Here is a 20,867-nt window from a genome sequence, read left to right on the forward strand (position 1 = left end):
GTTTCAGAAACATGAATGCTAGCCGGATATTTAATGTCTTTAAAAATTGTATTTCCTTAGTAGAAATACACGTTTACCAAACATTTCACTTGGTTGTGGTATTAATGCTAACAGTTTTGACAGGAGTATGGATGAGTATGGTGACTTATTCTAATTTATAATTTCAGGCCTTCTTAAATCTTTTTGACATCTAATAATTTATGATCCTTTTGATATGTATTCATTCTGTGGTAAATTTCTAATTTTCTGAAATTTTAACTCATTTTCTCAATTCTAAAATATCAAGTCTGCTTTTAATATTGACAGCTGATCTTGATAGAGTCATAGTCTAAATATCACGGGCTGTGGAGCCAAATAGACCTGTTGAATTCTGGCTGTCATTTACTGGTGACTGTTGGTTACTTAATTATTCAGTTTCAGTTTTAAAGTGAGAGTAGTTTATATTTGTCTTGTTGGAGAATGAGGATTAAATGTAAAATACAGATTTAAAAGGCCCAGTTCATGTTTTATGATTGTGCATCTTCTCTGAATCTGCCTTGATTTTGCTCTTGTTGCTGTGAAGGATCTTTTCAACTTTTTCATGTGATTGTCCTAGCTCATTCTGCTTAGTGTTAGTGGGATTTGTGTCATATTATTAGAGATGATATGCCATCTATCTTAAGTTTTGTGGAAAAATTCTAATTCCAAAGAAACATCTCTTAGTTATGTTTCTCTTTTTCTACACTTTAGAACTTTTTAGTAGGTCTGTCCCAGATTATTATTTTTCTCTATTCATGCTTATATGTTATTTATTGGTCTCCATTGTTACTCTCCAGTGTTTTTTTAAGGGACACTTTACAACCCACCTTTAGGGATCTGATTAAAAGAAAAGATTCTATCTAAGTCCATGGCAAAAGGACAGGTCAAATAAAGATAACGTCTTTTAACTTCCTTTTTATATTCCAAGTTCTTGACCTCAGTTCAGGAGTTGGTATTGAGGGAGCATCTGGAGCACATTTTTTTTTCTTCTTTTTTTTTTCTTCCGTCCCCCTTCCCCTGGAGCACATTTTAAACAGTTTAAGCAGGTGGGGCCATCTTAAAGGTTTGCCCCAGCAGCCTGGGTGAATGGAGGGAGTCTTGGAAGAAAAAGTGAGATGTAGTCACCACTTTTAACTCTTGCCCTTAAAAAATACATTTACAACACAGTCAGTTTATAATGGAAAGAGCATTAAAATGGGCCTTAGAAAACTGCGGGTGATTCTAACCTTAGACAGTCTGTGTGAACTTCCTAAGATCTGTGTTTTTTTTTCTTTTTAAGTGATAAAAGTGAGGGAATTGTACTGGACAATCCTTAATTGACACATCCAGATTTCTGTTATCCCTTACCAAAAATTTATGAATTTGAGAATTGCTTACAGAGTATCAGGTGCTGGGTACTGAGAGGTACAAAACAAAGTCTAGCCATATAAGGGCTAACTTTTAAGTATTACTAATTTGGCTCATTACAAAAAAAAATGGGAAAACATGAAGAGAGGGCTTTATTAGGGAGTTAAGTCAGCATAATGGACCACTTAATATATAATAAATCACTTAATAAAATGGAAAAAGAAAAATTAGGAAGTCCCCATAAGGTGGCCTTTTATAAAGGCAGCATGATGTGGTTAAGGACACGGGTCATGGATGTTTTGTGACAGCTGTGCTCAGGCATCTCAACAAGCAGCAGTGTGCCTGCTGACCAACAGGGCCTGCCATGGCCCGTGAAGCCTAGCTGTTAGACCTCTCTTTATCCATTTCTGCTCAGAAATGTAGAGATGACAGGGAAAATATAGGCAAGTCCCAGGTTCCTCGGATATGGCCAGGGCAAGCACTCAAACACTACAACCTGTGCAGTCAGTGAGTCCAGAGCAGAGCCTTGTTTCCTTCGTTACTCCTTGTCTCCTCTTTTGCTTGTCTTCACCCACTGTCCTGGACTGTTAGGCCCTGGTTCTCATCCCCATGTATGACAAAGCCATGCTGTCCCAGAGAGAGACACAACCACTTGGTAGTCCCATGCTTTAGTGTCAGAGTTGCACCTTACCTTTGTATCCAAGAAATGCATGCAACTCAACTTTCCCTTAAATGGCTTCTAGGAAAATACTACCCCAGCCTTTTCTTTCCCCAGAAGAATATATTAGCTTAATAAGAAAAGGTATGGTATCAAATTTTCCATTTAAAATAGTGGCCTAAGCCACAAATTTACCTTTCCTGCCCATATATGCAAAATATTCATTGAAATGAAAAAATATACACTAAAATCCAATGCGATGTTGGAAAAGAGAGAAGGATACCATTTCAAATATGACAGGTGCTTCTGGAGGTTACAAAGCAAATGGTATTAGGTTGTTGGAATCCCTGAGCTGAATAATGGCTGTGAAAACACCAGCTCAGATTGGTTGTCTCTGCAGTTCCTGGGCTGTATCCCTAGCTTAGGCAGCAAAACAGGCTGTGGGCCAGTGGTCTGGTATCTGAAAGGATTGCCAAGACAAGTCTTGCAGAGCGCAGGCCCATGAGCCACTGGGAAGTGGATTTCCCTAAATCTGGGAGCCATTTACAGTCACCTGGCTTTTATGGGCCCTGCAGCCTGAGAAGTGAGTCAGGGTGGCAGGTACTTCTGGTTGCCACGTTAGACAGAAGCACAAGTATTTGATGAGGCAGTGGAACTTAATGTAACTAACTCCTGTCTCACTTCATAACTTTTTACCTATTTCCACATTTTTTTAAGGGTCAACCCCTTCTTCGTACAGTTTCTCTGTATCTTTGCCACTGACACATGCAGGCTTATGCCAAGACATAGAAGAGGTCATGCTCACACCACAGTTAACACATCTCTCTCTGTCAATGGCTGAGCAGTATGAAAGACAATTGCTAAGAAAACTTTTCTCTCTCAGCATACTGATCACTTTTAAAGTATAAGTTAGCAGTACTTCCCCATGTAAAAATCTTCCAACAGATTCCCGTTGAAGTGAAATAAAATACAAATTCCTTCCTAGAGCCAAATATAATTTCTCTTCAGTCTCCTTTCTTACTTTGCTTCATCCCACTGGATCTTAAGGTGAACAAACATGTTTCCCATATAGAAAGTATGTTAGGCAGAATTCTGAAGATGTTCCTCCAAAAGACCCATCCTCTGCTTGTTCAATCAAATCTAGGCCCTGCTGAGAAGGGACCTTGCAGAGGTAATGTGGTTACAGGCCTTTAGATAGGGAGGTTATCTTGAATTATTTGTGTAGGGCCAATCTAATTTCATTAAGTCCTTAAAAGCAGAGAATGTTCTCTGGCTGGTTAAAGAAGAGGAAGGCTGAAGAGGCAGAAGAAAGATGTGGCAGAGAGGATGTCCAGGATTCCAAGCATGAGAAGGATTTGCTCTGCAGTTGCAGCTCCATGATGCAGGAGCCCATGCGCAAGGGCTAGAGAGAAGCCTCCAGATAATAGCCAACACAAAGCAGAGATGTCAGTCCTACAACTGCATAGAAATGAATTCTCAGCAACCTAAATGAGCCAGGAAGCCTCCTCAAGAGATTCCAGCTAAGAGTCCAGGTCAGCTGACACCTTGATTTCAGTCTTTAGAACCCAGAGCAGAGAAACCAGTAGAGCCTCCCAGACTTCTGATATACAGACTGTGGGTTCTAAGCTGTAACTATATGTGGTTCTAAGCTGGTAAGTTTATGGTAGTTTTTTAACACAGCAATGTGGAGTAGGGAACATTACACTGTTCTTTGAGTGTGGAAAGCTCTTCCTTACAGCTTCTTCAAGTTTGTAAAATATTATTTCTCTAGCAAGGCCTTCTATGACCACTGTGAGACAGCCTCCACTAACTTCCAACACGTGCATGTCTATTACTATCATATTTTCCTATGTTTTTTATTGGTAACAGTTACTAACTGAAAACACTTTTGCTGTGGTTAAGGACACTTGAGCCATTGGTATTTTGTGACAGCTGGGCTCAGTCATCTCAACAAGCAGCAGTGTGCCTGCTGACCCACAGGGCCTGCCACAGCCAGTGAAGCCTAGCTGTTAGAGCTCTCTTCAAGTTAGTAAAATATAATTTCTCCAGCAGGCCTTCTATGACCACTGTTTGTAAGATAGCCTCCACTAACTTCCAACACATGCGTGTCTTTGTCTCTAATCCTATGTCATACCCATTAGAAGGTTCTTTCCAGCCAGGAACTTTATGTTCACTTCTGAAAAACCCAACTTTGTGAGAGGCACGCAGAGAAGAAGCATTGATTCAGGAGACTGAGTGGAGCTTTAAAAGTCTTGATCCCAGAAGACATGGTAGCCACCAAATTAAAATAGCTTTTGTATTAGTATATTGTTGCGTAACAATATCACCACAAACTTAGTGACTTTTTTTTTTTTTTGAGATGGAATCTTACTCTGTTGCCAGGCTGGAGTGCAGTGACGCGATCTCGGCTCACTGCAGTCTCCACCTCCCGGGTTGAAGCTGTTCTGCCTCAGCCTCCTGAGTAGCTGGGACTACAGGTGTGCACCACCACACCCAGCTAATTTTTACATTTTTAGTAGACACGAGATTTCACCATGTTGGCCAGGATGATCTCCATCTCCTTATCTCATTATCCTCCCGCCTCAGCCTTCCAAAGTACTGGCATTACAGGCGTGAGCCACCACGCCCAGTCAAACTTAGTGACTTTAAACAACATACATTAATGACCTTGCAGTTTCTGTGGGTCAGGCTTAGCTGGGTCCTCTGCTTCAGAGACCCATAGGGCTGCAATGAAGGTGTTGGTCAGGGCTATGGTCTCATCTGAGGCTTGTTGGGGAAGAATCCACTGCTCAGCTCACGTGGTTTTTGGGCAATGTTCAGTTCCTTACAGATGACTAGACAAAGGGCCTCAGTTCTTGCCATCTGTTGGCTGGAGGTTGCCCTCAATTCCTTGCCATGTAAGCATTCCAACATGGCTGCTTGCTTCCCCAGAGTCAGCAGGGGAGAGAGCTTTTCCAGCAGCACAGATGGTATTATCTTCTTTAATGTAATCACACAGATGACCCTTTGTCACCTTTGCTGTATTCTCTTGGGTGAGAGCAAGACACAGGTCCTTTCCACTCTCAGGGAAGGGTATTAAAAATGACAATTACCAGAAGGCAGGGATCATGGGGCCTGCTTCAGAGTCTATCACAGCCATGAAGTAAAGGTTCAGGAAACAGAAGAGTTCTGATTGTTCAAATAAAAATCTTAGGGGAAGGACTGAATTTTTTAAAATGAAAAGGGCTGAAACAAGATAGATAAAAGGAAGAATAAGACTGTGAAATTATTTTACAATCTTCAGCAGACAGAGCTGGAGTGAGGAGTTAAGTAGTACGATAGATTCCAGGAAATTAATATCCATATAATGGGGAATCTATAGAAAGTAAAAAGCAGAGAGGGAGATTATAATCACATTATTAACAGATAATTTTTCTGAGTGAAATACATAATTCATATCAAAAGCATCTAATGAGCATGTGGTGTTATGATATATATAGGTTTTTTTTATCCAGGGTTCTTTGGCTCATAACTCCCACAGCCTTTATATAGTCTTTTTATGATGTTAGATGTGTTAGGCCTCCTTCCACTCTAATGTTCTTCCACCTTTCTGATTGTGGGTATTTATACTCTCATAAAACCCCAAGAGGACAGGGTTCAGAAAGTTTCCCAGTAGCTGAGCATGTGGAGGTCCCTGGAGGGTGGTACGCTCAGGGAGGGCATGGAAGCTGCAAGCCCCTTCCGCCGTAGTCGCCCTAGTGTTTCTTTAGCTGTATTTTTTCCAGTATAGAGCAATAAACTGGTGAACTAAGCAAGTGCTTCCCTGAGTTCTGTAAGGCGCTTCTGCAAATTCATTGAACCCAAATAAGGGGTCATGGGAAACTTAACTTGAAGCTGGTTGGTCAGAAGTTCTGAAGGCCCAGACTTGGGGACTGGTATGGAGGAGGAATCTTGGGTGCTGACCCCTCAGCCTGTGGCATCTGACACTATCTCTAGGTAAACAGTGTTGGAATTGAATCAGAGGACATGCAGCTGGTGTCTGCTGATGGGTGTATGGGGGAAAAAAACCCACATTTGATAACAGAAGTCTTCTGTGTTGATTGTTATGTGAGAGTAGAGGAAAAGTGCAGTTAGAGGGAGTTTTCTTTAAACAGAGTGTTCAGCAAGACTTGGGGATGAATTGAGACCATCTTGGTAGTCTCTGAGCCTGGGGAAAGAGCAAGAGAGCACAACCAAACAGGCAATCTATAAAAGACTAAAGTGTCAAATAACATTAAATACTGGAAAGTAATAGGCACAGTGGCTCACACCTGTAATCCCAACACTTTGGGAGGCTGAGGTGAGAAGATCACTAAAGACCAGGAGTTTGAGACCAGCCTGGGCAACAGTGAGACCCCATCTCTACAAAAATAGCCAAGTGTGGTGGCATATGCATATAATCCCAGAGACTCGGGAGGCTGAGGTAAAAGAATCACTTGAGCCTAGGAGTTCGAGGCTGCAGTGAGTCATGATTATACCACTGCACTTCAGCCTGGGTGACAGAGTAAGACCTGTCTCTAAAAAGAAGAAGAATAATAGTAATAATAATAAAACAGTGCTTACAAAGTTCTGGGGGCAAATAATTTTGCGATTGGTTTTGTAGACCTAAGATGTCAAATGGGGGACTACAGTCAATTCTTATTTAGACACAATGGACCCCCAAATTATCATTTGTATATTCTTTCTGGGGAAAAAAGGGAGAAAGAATGCTTTAGGCAAATGAAAAATAAATCAGGATAAGGAAGTCAGCAAAAGGAAAGCTATAGTACATACCAAGCTACCATGAGCAAAGGAACCAGCCAACCCTGTGACTAAGTCTAAATGATTTTTGACAATATAGTTGTACAGTTTAATACAACTGTTAAAATGAATTCCTGAAATAAAAACATAACACTAAAAATATCCATAACTAAAATTCTAGAAGATTTCAACAAACAGGAATAAAATAGGAAAGTAAAACAGCTGCTCATATTTTATTGTGTTATGTTTTGTTTGAGGTAGTTTGGCATATGTTCAGGTAAGTCTTGATGTTGAGAGAAAGTATGTAGGTTTAGGGTTAGGACCAGGGCATTGAGATTGAAAGGTGGGCCCCACGGCAGGCACAAGGTGAGGGATTCGAAGTGAAGCCTGTGCAGTGGGTTGTGGTGGGTCAAGCTCTGGCCTCATAACAGCAAGGGCAGAAGGCAGTCAGGAGGCCAGGGGGTGAGGACGTTGCAGGGAACCCTACTCAAGCCATGTGCTTTATCCACTAATGTTTTTAATTTTTTTTTTATTTCAAAGTATTTTTATATGGAATACTTCATCAATTTGCATGTCATTCTTGCTCAGAGGCCATGCTAATCTTCTCTATCGTTCCAATTTTAGTATATATTCTGCCAAAGTGAGCACATCCACTAAACTTTTAGAACAGTGAAAAAGCAAACAGTAAGATCACATTGTTTCCTAAAAGGATGACATTGACAGGAGGCTTGGATGTTACTCTTCATAGTGGACAACAATAACAACAAGAAGTCAGGATTTTAGATTAATATATCTATGGAGCACAGGAGTAGTTTAGTGTAATTTATAAACTACAAGGGCTCTGATTATTTAGAAAACAGGAATAATACGGTGCAAAAACAAAGTAAATCCAGACTCAGAAATTCAGCCACTGCTCCCATTACTGGGCCCTATCACAAATTTGGAATATATGATAACTAAATTTAAAAAAAGGCAGCTACATTTTGCCATAAAAAGACTTCAGTAGACATTTGTCTCATTAAAGAGGATACTCTCCTGTTTGCTGAAAAATCCTTTGGACTGAATTAAACTAAACAGACCTGGAACTGTCAAAAGATGTTGTTCAGACAATTATTGGAGCTCCAAGAAAATGATAACTAACACATTACCTCTGAGCAGAGTAAAATCTGGGGGTTGCACAGCACCTACTGTGCATGGCAGCTAAGAGCTCCGCTGGGAGGTGCTACCCTTTCTACACTCTGTCACTGCTCATGGAGAATGGTGCTCTTTGCAGTCATGATTTCATCAGTCATTCATCTCTCGAGTGGATCCAAGGACATCTAGGAGACCTCTGTTGAACAGATAAATAATGAGAACCACATATGAAATTTTAAACTTTCTGGTAGCCACATTAAAATAGTAAAAGGAATCAGATGAAATTAATATCCTATTATCATTTCAACATGTAATCAATATAAGATTTATGAGATACTTTATATAATTTTTTCTGTATTGAGTCTTTGAAATCTGGTGTACATTTTGCATTTAAAGCACATCTCAGTTTCAGGTCACCACAGTTCAAGTGCTCAGTCACATGAGACCAGAGGCTGCCATGTTGGACAGGGCAGATCTAGACCAGTATAGTATCTGTGACCATGTCTGTAATTAAGGCTGTTTCTCTTACAACTCCGTGCTGTACATCTGCAGGCAGCCTTTTGAACTGAAAAATAATTTAATTTTTATTCCTTTAAGGTAAAAGTTGAGAATCTGGTGCTTCACAGAAACAGACTGGCTTTTGCTCTTTAAGAGCCTTACATCCTATTACCCCAACATTGCCACATATTTGGATACATTGTTAGGCGTTTTGCTGCAGTCCAGGCTCGTTCTGTTATCAAAAATCATGTGGTACAAATTATACCATAATATTATTTTCAGGGGAAATTTTAAAAAGTAGTATTTTATTAATAGTTATAAATAACTTAGAAGTACTACATATTGAAGAGCAAAAGAACATAAAGCTATATGAAAATGGAAATGCTTGGAACAGTGCTATTTTCTGTTTTTATTGAAAAAGTCCTTAAAGTTGTTGATACTGAAGTTTGGAACTCACAAAATAATGTGTATCTAACATTGCATTTTAATTTACTGTTTATGTTATGCCTGTTTAATACTTGAGGTAGATAGATGACTTTGTGAGTATTAATAAATGATCATCAGCTATTTTACATAAAGTTACTTTCACTTAAATAAAAAGTATTCAATCAGTATTGCTAAAACATCTAACTAAACATATGTAACGTGAATATAAATATATTAAATATGTATATATCTCATGTAAAGATCAAAACAAAACTTGTTTATATGTGTTTGTTTATGTCTAAAATGTAAGTGTAACTGTTAATAAAATAGAAATAGGACATAGATCAGAAATGGGATATGAAACTTCCAAATCATAAGAGAAAAAAATAAAAACAAAGGAAACCCAATTAATTCAGTGAAATCGAGAAAAAAATGTTTAAAGTTGAAGTGAAACTAATAAACACTTAATAAAGAGAAAATTTTAAATAAGATGTCAGGAAAAAGAGCAAACATTTCAGGATTCACAGTAAATGCAAAAACTCCTTGATTAATAAGCAAAGCCTCCTAGATTAGGTAAAAAGGCAACATTTAATTACATTATCTTTATAAAACAAAATAGAAATATTGAAAATAAAGGAATAGAAATATAAACAGCAAAGTGCCAACAAAGATCAGGAGCAGGGCTTTTAATACCAGAAAAAGGAGGAATCAAGGTAAAAAGCAATAAACTAGATAGAGAAAAATATTTTCTGCTGATAAGAAGTTACTGCCTTTACATCATCATAAACCTTTACACCTTGAACTAAAAGCATCCAAACATAAATTTAAAGAAAATACCAGTCACAGACATTTACACATTCAGCTAAAAGTCTAAAAATATAAATTTAAAATTAAAAAATTATTAAAATACTAGCATAACATCTGGAAATCGTGATATTGCCCAGCATTGGCAAGTTTGGAGAGTAAAATGTTGCGGAGTGTAGGTAAACCCAGCCTTTTTGGACAGGAATCTGGTAATATCTGCCAAAAATGGTTCCACTTCTAGGAATATATACTACATACATAAGTTCACTGAGACACTTTAACATGTGAAAAAACAGATGGCTTAAATATCCATCAGTGAAAGATAGCTGGATCTGTTCTATGGTCTGTGCAGTGGATTTTAAAAATCAAGTCAATGTATGTGCACTGATAGGTAAAGAGCTCCAAGTTCTATGTTCAGTGAAAAAAGCAAGCTGCACATAGTTCATGTACTTAATATACGTAAGTAAAGAAATGCAAAAAGCTCCAGAAGGGCATACGATGACAGTTAAAAGTGTTTACCTCCCTGGGGGTAGGCGTTGCAAGAGGGAGGAAGATTTCCATGTTTGACTTGGCTCACACATTCAATATGGTTGTTTTGTTTACAAAGATAATCTAGTTTTTTATAATTAAAAATCTCAACGAAATATTATTTTTAAAGTACCAAACATAGCTTTCTTAAATAATTAAACAATATTTTTATTTCAACTGGTGCCATTAGGTTTGTTTGGAGAGGCAAGTGGTAAGAATTCAAAGTCCCTATTACAAATTCCTCTCAGAAAACATCATGCATTGCATTTAGGAAATGGCGCTGAAAAGATGATGACCAAACAGAAAATGAATCTTTAAAAAACAGGTTGAAAGTCTCCATGTTTTACACACATAGAAGATTGTATTTAGAAGTAAACCTCTCAGAATCAGAAACCTTAGCAAATAGTCATTCATCCAACTCCAAATTGAGCAAACGTACTGAAATTGCTTTAAAAAGTAGTTGTGAGGCAAATATGGATTTCATCTGCATTTTAAGAAACTGAACGTTCAGAAACCCATTTTACAAAGGAATCTTTGAGCAAGCAACATATATGCATAACATTACATCTGTGACCACAGAAGTGGATAAATTCTATTTTATTGGAGTTTGGGATGCAGAGACTGTTGAGCTCTCACATCTGGAAGAAATAGCATGACTATATACATGCTTCTGACCTGGTGGAACAATGCAACCCCCAAGTGCATGATAAGCATCTGGAGGCATAATTTCACAAAATACAGAAAATTGCTGTAAAACCAGGGCATGATTGTAATTTAAGGGAAATGGTGCAGATAAATCTATTTTAATGGATAAGCTTAGTAGATGCAAAATAAATATGTCAGCACTTCATTATTTATTCCTTTCAACTGGTCTAAACTAGAGTGGAAAGTGCACACAATATCCACATTAGAATTGTACACATAGAAATGAAAAAAGTCTTTTTTCTAAGGCATTTTAGTACTTTGGAAAAACTTAATCCTAGTCGAGCCTTAATTTCAAGCCTTTCTCTCTTTTTCAGTTCCACTGAGCACATTTTTGTGTCAGACATTTCCTAAGCAGTCAAGTTACTTACCACTGAATAGAGTTCATAAATTCTCTTTTGCTCAAGTGAGTCTCTTTTGACATGGTAGAGTTGGTTATTTCATTCAGTATAAAATGTTAGGGAGACTGAAGAGAGAGATCCCCACCTAGGATTACTGCCAGACAACGGAGCAGTGATGTCTGTGATAATGAGCCCAATCTGAGTACCCTTCCAAGGCTGTTTTGCGTTCCAATCATCTGGCAAGTTTTGGTTTATTGGCAGTGATACTGAAGCCGGCTTGTCTTTGTTGCAGCCTGTGAAATAAACTTTATTAGTAAGGATCTCCTAAAATGATACTCAAATTTAGGATCAAGTCATAGATATCTAGTTTCAGAAATGAGGAATTCAATATAGTATTTCCTTTAATTAAATCATGCTAATTTATGTAAACATAGTAGGTACTTTATAATGTTCTAGAGAAAATACATTTTTTAAAAGCAAGGAAAAAACTTCCCTGGTAACATGATAAATGATGTTATCAGCTTAAGACTTGTTATTAACTTTAAACATGAGAAAATATATTAAATGAATAAAGATAAATTTGCATAAGAAACAAAACCACATTTTCTGAGGTAACCATAAAATTTTGTACAGGCCCAGGGTCAAAAAGTACAACACCTCAAACTGTCTCTAAAAAGTACTAGAACTTAACAGTCTCTGTGCTTCTTGTCTCTTCTTCATGTTCACTGTGTTTTATTTGTTTATTTAATTAATTAATGTTTATTTTTTGAGACAAAGTCTTGCTCTATCACGTACGCTGGAGTGCAGTGGCACAATCTTGGCTTACTGCAACCTTTGCCTCCTGGGTTGAGCGATTCTCCTGCCTCAACCTCCCAGATAACTGGGACTACAGATGCCCGCCACCATGCCCAGCTAATTTTTGTATTTTTAGTAGAGACAGGGTTTTACCAAGTTGGCCAGGCTCATCTCGAACTCTTGACCTCAGCTGATCCGCCTGCCTCAGCCTCCCAAATTGCTGGGATTACAGCCTGTGTTTTATTTTGCATGAAGATAATGTTCTCTACTTTTTACTATAAAGTCAATAAAATACTTCATTAAATAAATGGTAAAGCAAATAATAAGTAAATAAAAACATATTAAATAAATAATAAAGTACTTTATTGGCTTTTAAAAATAACTACATCTCAGAAAATTTATCTTTATGAAATTTCATTTTGAGACTACAGTGAAAAGTTTCCTTATGGATTTCTGAAGTATGCTCCCACCGCAGATTCTAAAGATTAGAGCAATCTTAATTTAAAAGAGATTTAATGCATATAATAAAAGTTTAATTATTATCATATATGCTCATTGAAGAAAATCTGACAAGTACACAATGCAAAATGGAGAAGAAAACAGACACAATTCTACAACTCAGAATGTTCTGGTGTATTTCACTCCAGATCATCCTTTCTGGGTACACACACAAACACACAGCATAATATATTTTAATAAAGCTAGAATTACACTATAGATACAATCATCATTAAAATGTCTCTATGTACCATATGCAGAACTCTACATTCCTAAAAACTCTTCAGGGGTGCATAGTTTTCCATTGAGTGGGTATACCATGCTTACTCAACTGGTCCTTGGATGTTCCACTGCTGCAGAGGACAAGATCTTTAGGTGTTGAGAAAATTCTTGTAAGAACAGCAGAGAACCATATGGGCTTAAGAGAAATAAGGAGCTAATAGCCATAACAAGACCCCCAGAAGCTTATTTCTGTCAGCACCTCAGTTCCTGGGTGTTTTTAGGGATCAGCAGCACCCTCATCACTAGATGAGGCCCAGTGCCCACTGTCTTGAGGAGCTGCCCTTAGCCCAGTCCCACTGCCTTGAAGATCTGCATGTTAACAAGACTCCCAGGTAATTCCAGTGCACATTACAGTGTGAGAAGCTCTGGTTTCATGCAACAGAGAAAAGGATGTAAGTGGAAAACTCTCAGCAATATTTCCAAATAGTATAAACAACAGCCTATGGGTAGCATTCTTGAAATAATTTCAAGGCATAATATTCTTCACTAACATATCAGGCTAACTTTAAGAAATGGGATTTGGGGTTTGGAAAAACTCAGGAAAGTTAGGTTGAAATGGAAGTCGTAATCGTCTTGGAGGTAGACTTTTTATCAGTCATACCTTCAAATCTGTGCTTTGTCATTTCTTTCTTTCCATTTAGAATGCTGCCTCCTCGCCAGGGGTGAGATATCCTGTATATCTCTTATATTGATATTCCCACCTTTTTGTCTAGATATCTTTTGTGTTTAATATGATATGATTGATTTTTTCTAGTAGCTTGCTGATTTTAAAGAATTATGAATTCCATAGTTATGCTTTCTCCTGTTTGTTTTTTATCTACTTCTTCTTTCATATCAGCTCTCAAAGTGTGGTTCATAGACCTCTGTGTTCCTTAAGCCCCTTTTAGGGGTATGGAAAGGTAAAACCCAGATATGACTTGCTTTCCCCTGTGTACGTATGTGAAATGATGGTGAAAAAGCAGTGGTGGATAACACTGCTAGTGCCTGAATCATCACCGTGATTCCACACTATGCCAATAGCCACTGTATTTTTCATTGCAACACATTTCCAGTTTTTAAAAATTCCCCTTTTACTTAAGAATATCCTTGATGAAGCAGAAGTTATTAGTTTTTTTATAATCTCAATCCGTGTGTAAACATCTGGTATTTTGTGAGACAAAACAGTAAGTAGACAGTGTATCACAGTACCTGTTTTCTTGAGGAAAAGCACTTGAACAATAATTTGAATTACAAGCTAAACTAGCCACTTCTTTGATAGAACACCATTTTTACTGAAAAGAATGACAGGCACACTTTGGTTATTCACACTTGAGTTTTTGGGAAAGATTTTCTTGTAAGTGAATAGAGTGAGCCTGTCACTTCAAGAAGAACAACTGGATATTTCTTCAAAATAAAAAATTTAAGTTTCCAAAGAAGAATTGGAATTTTAGGAAGCTTTTCATTGTAAGCAGCTTCCCAATTCTTCAGGATATTTCTAATGAGAACAGTGGTGAACAGATTTTGACATGGCCTCCACAAATCCCTGCTTCCTGGGGCTCATGCCTTTTGATAGTCCCTCTCTTGAATGGGGTGGGTACTTGTGACTTTCTTCTAGCCTACAGCATACAGCAAAGGTCATGGGCTATCAGTTCCATGATTGTGTTGTCTAAGACTTGGTCTTGCTATAACATTCATTCCTGCTGGCCATGAGAAAGCTAACTGCTGTGTTGTGAACTGCCTGCTGTGAGAACCACAAGATGGAATGGCCTCTAGGAGCTGAGGGCCACATCTGGCCAGCAGGCAGCAAAACCCCTAAGTTTTTAGTTATATAATCCCAAACAAATAAATTCTGCCAACCACCTGTGCGAGCTTGGAAATGGAGTCTTTCCCAGTTGATCTTCCCTAAGAGAATGCAGCCAGGATGGCACTTTGAATGCACTCTGGCAAGACTCTGAAACAGAATCCAGCTAGGCTATGTTTAGACTCCAAACCCATAGACACTGTGTGATTTGAACTTTGTAGTAATTTGTTAGGTAACACTAGGTAACTAATACAGATTTTGGTATCTAGAAGTGGTTGGGGCCTATCACAAATACCTACAAATGGGGCAGTGGCTTTGGAAGCAGGCCATTGTGGAAGGCTGGAAGAATTTTGAGGACTATCACAGACAATACCTAAAGAACCTTGGGCAGACTGTTATTAGCTATGCAGGCTTTGGCACTGCCATTCAGGTCTCTAAAGAAAAGGAGAAGCATATTTTTAGATACTGGAAGAAGCAGAATTTTGTTATACAGTGGCAGAAAGCTCAATGAAACTGTCTCCTGAAGTTCTATGAAAAGCTGAACTTGTAAATGATTAACTGAGCTATATAGCGAAAGGGATTTGCAAGCAAAGTGTTGAAGGTGCTGCCTTTTTGCTGCTTATAGTAAAATGCAAGGACAGAGGTACATTGATAGAATAACTGCATAAAACAGAACCATGACTTGAGGACTTTGAAAATTCTTCAGCCTCGTCAAATGGCAAAGATGCCAACATGAAGAGGTTTATTGTCAGGAAAATGCACTCTGGGAGAAAAGCAGAGGGTGTAACTATACAACCATTTGCCAAAATCTTAGAAGGAATACAGGCTCAGAATACTCACTCACACAAAATACCTTTCAGTGCTTCACAGACCCTCTCAATAAACTAGCGGGCCTCTGGGAAGCTTAAGGGCACTATCTGTCTGTCATGCCCGGGGGCCAAGGTGGAGGAGGTATTATTACAAAAAGGTCTGTGGATGTGACTTGTGTCCAATGGCGTGAACCCATTAAAATCCACAGAAAGCCCACAGAATATTTGAGAAAATTGTTTCAGCAGAAACATCGCCAGCTTAGACTGATGGGAACAGACAGAGTAAAAACAAAAGGCCACATTAGACTCCCAGATTTTACTGGCAGTAAAAAGGCTGATAAAACTGTTCTCCCGCAAATGCCTTTTATGAAAATAGAAGGATGACCCAGAGGGCAGCGTTAAAAGTCAGAAGGCAAAGCCAAGAGCCACAAGTTATTTATTCTCAGGACTTAAAGCTCAATCAAGAAACTCCCAACATTCACCTGCCTGGATTTCAGAACTGCAATGGATTGGTGACTCATTTATACCTCCTGTGTTTGAGAATGTGTATAGCTGTTATCCTCTACCTGTGTGTATCGGGTGAGATGGGGGCAGATTACTCATCTCTTTTGTTTCCTGCGTCCACAGATCAAGGGAAGGTGGGCCCCAGGAACTGTACTTATCTGGACCTGGACTTGAAGTAGATGATAAGATTGTGGACTTTGTGCTGAGGCTTGAATGGGCAGAGACATTTGGGAACCTTGGGAGGCATGAATGTATTTTGCATGTGTCATGGATGTGAATCACTGGGGTCAGAGGGTAGACTCTGGTGGACAGACTCTAAGGTGGTCCCTGCGAACCTTGCCTTCTGTTCATCTGTGTAATCTCCTCACCTTGAGTGTGTTTGGAACTTGAGACTTTCTGCTAATGAACAGAATTTAGAAGTGATAGGGTCTCACTTCTGTGACTAATTTAGCAAAAGACTGTGGCTTCTGGCTTGTTCATCCTCTCTTGCTCTTTCACTCACTCTGATGTGCATCTGCTGCCATAATGGGAGCTGCCCTGTGGAGAGGCCCACGTGGCAAGGAACAGAGGGAGGCCTCGGGCCAACAGCCTGCAGGGAATTGAGGTTTTCAGTCCAATAGCCCATGAGGAACTGCGACCGACAATCACAAAGCTTATACGTGAACCCTCAGGTAGTTGAGTCTTCAGATAAGACCTCAGCCTAAACTGCTTGAGGCCTTGTGAGACACGGCTAGATAATAAATGCTCACAGACACGGCTAGATAATAAATATCTCATATTTCAAACTGCTAAGTTTTGGAATAAATTTTATGTAGCAGTAAATAGTAAGGCAGTAAAATGATATTTCTAGCACACTTGAGTTTGTGGTCCAAAATTCAAGTATACTGCACTATTTGTGAGTTCACTGCTAACCATATGTATTTACCCCTAAAAATCTCATAGTGAAAGAAAGACTTATGGTTACCTCCATAGATTCCAGAATGTCCTTCCAATAGCTATTTTTTATGTAAAAACTTAGAGATACTACTGCTTATTAGAAACTTGCTAGTTCACGCACTTTTTTGCCTGATTAAAATATCTCCTACCTTTTTCATTTTAAGATACTTTTTTATTTTGAAAATTTCAGACACAGAAGTTGCAAACATAACACAGAGTTCTTTTGTACCCTTACCCATTTGCCCTCAATAATAACACTGTACACAAGCATAACAGATTGTCAACATCATCTGATTGCTTTTTTGAATAGAAAAACAATTCTATTTGGTAGATCTATTAGTAGGCTTTCACCCTACATGGAGAGTCTTACTTATATTAGAACTTTTCCAGAAATGTGGCTGCAGATCTAACTAGTACTATCTAGAGGACGGGGCCCTCAGATCCCGACAACAAAATGAACCTCAGTGGAAATCTGTACCTGCCAGCCAACGTGAACAGAGCAATAAAATGGTCTACTCATCAGGGCCTTGACAAGGCCTGCACCCTAGAGGGCGCTCATTCCCAGAGCTGCAGAGAGCCTTGGGGGCAGCAGGTGTGGGGAGCGGGCGGTGCTACCAAAATAGCAGCAGCAGCAACAGCAACAATGATAATGGGCAAAGTAGAGTCCCAGGAAGTAGGGAGGCACTGTTATTTGAATTCACATTATTGAGGTGATAACTAATGTCACTTCAATAATGTGTCCGGTGATAATAAATGTCACTTCAATAATGTCTCCGTGGACATTCTAAGTGTCAGACTTCACGTGAGCATGATTCAAGTTCTTTTCTAAATTATGAATTCTCTTTGCTTCACATCTCTCAGGATAGGCAAGCAAGCTTAACCATAAGCTCCAAGTTTAAAATCCCATAGAGATGTTTTACTTAAGATGAAGCATGTGTTCAATCTCACCAGTGCAAACTCTGGCAAAAACACAATGAACAGTACTGTGGCAAAGCAAAATAATTAGATACCATTAAGAAAATAATCTACTTAGAAGATGGATGATAACATTTTTTTTTCAGATCCAGACACAGCAGCCACTATCCACGTATGGCTATTTAACTTGAATCTATTAAAATGAAATAAAATTAAAAATCAGTCCCTCAGTTGCACTGGCCACATTCAGGAGCATATGTGGCTAGTGACTTCCATACTGGACAGCACAGATTTGGAACATTTCTTTTACCACAGGCAATTTTCCTGGACAGCATCAATTTGCAGGATGCAAGAATCTGAAACGGGCTAAGAGAAAAGAAAATATAACAAGGCACATGAAGTGAGTGATGAACTGCAGCAGAGCTCTCTCAGTACCATTAATGTCAGAATGACATTTAGATGTCTATTATCAGATAACTCACCAATTATCTCAGCAAAAATTTTTGAATAATCTTCCTTTCCCCACTGATATTTCTAATACCTCCTTTATCAGTCTTAGGGGACTCTGGGAAATCCCATCCTTTGGCAACTGGAATCGTGGCCACTGACTATGTGAACATTTTTCTTCTTTGAAGGAAAGATGGACTCGGAGTGGTGCCACTAGGAAAGAATAGTGCCATGAGCCCGGGGTGGTTGTCGTCACAAGAAGCATTTTTGTATAGCAAAAATAATATGATCCTATATGATATATGATATGACATGTCACAGGGAAGACTGCTTGAATGACAGGTTCAGCACAGGGACTCTGTACTGCCAGCACGTGCCCACAAAAGGACAGACTCTCCCCTCCAAGCTTTATGGGCAAGGCAAGAGGGTGGCACTGCTTCCAATTCCCCCTCAAGTGTGTGGGCTCAGGACCCTCCCATGAGATGCCAAAGCACAGCTAACACCAAGCTGTGAAGTTTAACAGACTTTGTGGGAATTTTGTGGTTCATAGAGATAAGTTACTATGCATTAAATGGAAACCAGAAAATGATCTAGGACGTATTACTGTTGCTCAAGTTAACTGACCACAGACTGGAAGGGAGTCTCTCAGGGGCCGCTGGGGACATCTCAGCCAGATGACTCCTAGCCTCGGTGTTACAGAAGGCTGTTCACCTTACAACATAGGACCCTTAGTCTCTTCGTCTTGCCCAGAATCCAGACCCAATTGCTTCAAGCCTCCAAAGAATCCTTCTCTCCACAGTAATTCTTCTCTTCCTGCTCTAGGGTGATTGCAGCCAGAACAGTCTCTCCTTTCAGGAGAATCTTCCACTCCAGGAGCCAGGCAAAACCATGGAGAAGGCTGCAGAATGACGGGCCCTGAAGCTATGCACTATTTACTTTGGGGGTGGGCTGAGGACCATGGATACAGGTACCCCAGCTGCACCTGCTGTCCCTGCTGCTCCCAGAGCAGACTTGAGAAATTTCAGCATCCACACGAAATACGGAAACTGCTGGCACTTTCCTGCATCATCAGTCTCCACTAGTGGAAACTCTACTAGTCACCTGTTACATTAATAATAACAGCTAATACTTATTGGGTACTCACTGTGTTGCAGACACATGTTAATCCCTTGATATGCATTAAATGATTTGATCAGCACAACAGTCCTATGAGGCGGGTACTATTATGTCAAAGTCTAATTTTCAGAGTTGAAACTTGATCCTGACAAACACTGGACTAGTCTCCTAGGGTTTCTGTGGCAAATGACTAGCGCAATAGAAATCTCTTCCCCCACGGTTTTGGAGGCTGGAAGTCCAACCTCAAGCTGTTGACAGGCCGTGCTCCAGTGCTGGTGGCTCCCGTGCTTCTCTGTCTGCCACAGCGCTATTCCAGTCTTGGCCTCTGTCTTCACGTGGCCTTCTTCCCCTGAGACTGCGTATCTGTCTGTGTCACTCTCTTTTCCTATAAGGACGCCAGTCTTTGGATTGAGGGCCCATCCTAAATCCAGAATGATTTCCTCTCGATATCCTTAATGACCTCCGCCATGACTCTACTTCCAAATAAGGTCACGTTCTGAGGATCCTGGTGGACGTAAATTTTCGGGGACACTGTGTAACCCACAACACACAAAAATAGTGAGGACTCATCAGGAATTATTTAATGAGTTCATGGGGAATCAGCAGGATGTCAAATTGATGAAAAGAGCACTTGAGAGGCTGAGTATGCACATGCAGCCGGGAGAGAGAGGATTGAGGGAGCAGGTTTGCTAAGTTAGCAACAAAGCCTGTCCATGTCTTCAGGTCACTAAAGTGTAACTTTTGGGGTTATCTTCACTATTGGGCAGAAATGGGTTGAATCTCTACAGGACAAATGTACATGCATATCAGCAACTTTGCAGATTCTAGGGCCAAGTCAATGGCAATGCAGAGAATTAAAGGGTCCTTGGCTCAGTCTGTCAGTCTGTGTCCCAATATGCCATGAAAAGGACACAGCCAATCATTCTCTTTTCTGTTTGGATCATTTATCTTAACAATTTTTATCCTCATTCTACAGATGAGCGATTTGGTTGCCTAATAATCATATCAATGATTCTGCCAATGGATTTATTATTATTATTTTTTTATTGCATTTTAGGTTTTGGAGTAACAGTCAATGGATTTAAGCTCCAAACCCAAGTCTGAATTTAGAGCTAAAATCTTTGCTAAATCTATTTCTTCAGCTCTTTGGTTTTGAGACTTCTCACGTTAGGTGTTCATTATTTATTTTTGTCTGTAATATTCATAGAGTGAAGCAGAAGCAAAGGTCTTTGTGTCATGAAATAAGAGCTACTATCTCATTTTGACTTGAAAATTAGCATGAAATACTATGTGACTCAGTTCCTGGCTTTAAAGTGAATACATACAGGAAATCTTGCATTTTTGGTTAAACATTTGAGATTTTGGCCATTTGTGAGGACACAAATTCCAGGACAGGTCGTACTGTTAGCTGTGCTGAGGCCTGGATCTTACGGGCATGTTGTGTGTGCTGGCCAGTCTTTCAGCCTAAAAGGTGAGCCTAGTATAAAAGACACCATCGGCTTCCCGAATCTCTGCTCCTCACTACTCAGGATCTTAGCAGGGCTCTCTGTGCGGTGGTGTTTGTGAAGCTA

The 20,867-nt window shown here is 39.4% G+C and overlaps 1 non-coding gene across 1 annotated transcript; it reads right to left on the reverse strand.

Annotated features, from left to right (window-relative positions):
* Positions 1-7,324: 7,324 nt before the first annotated feature.
* Positions 7,325-7,429, reverse strand: LOC135270752 (U6 spliceosomal RNA). The gene has a single exon (XR_010338885.1). It is a non-coding gene; the product is annotated as a U6 spliceosomal RNA (small nuclear RNA).
* Between the last annotated feature and the right edge of the window lie 13,438 nt (positions 7,430-20,867).

The sequence above is a fragment of the Aotus nancymaae genome, unplaced genomic scaffold (genome assembly GCF_030222135.1).
Source record: "Aotus nancymaae isolate 86718 unplaced genomic scaffold, 86718_ANA_hifiasm-v0.15.2.pri h1tg000065l, whole genome shotgun sequence".
Classification (NCBI taxonomy): Eukaryota; Metazoa; Chordata; class Mammalia; order Primates; family Aotidae; genus Aotus; species Aotus nancymaae.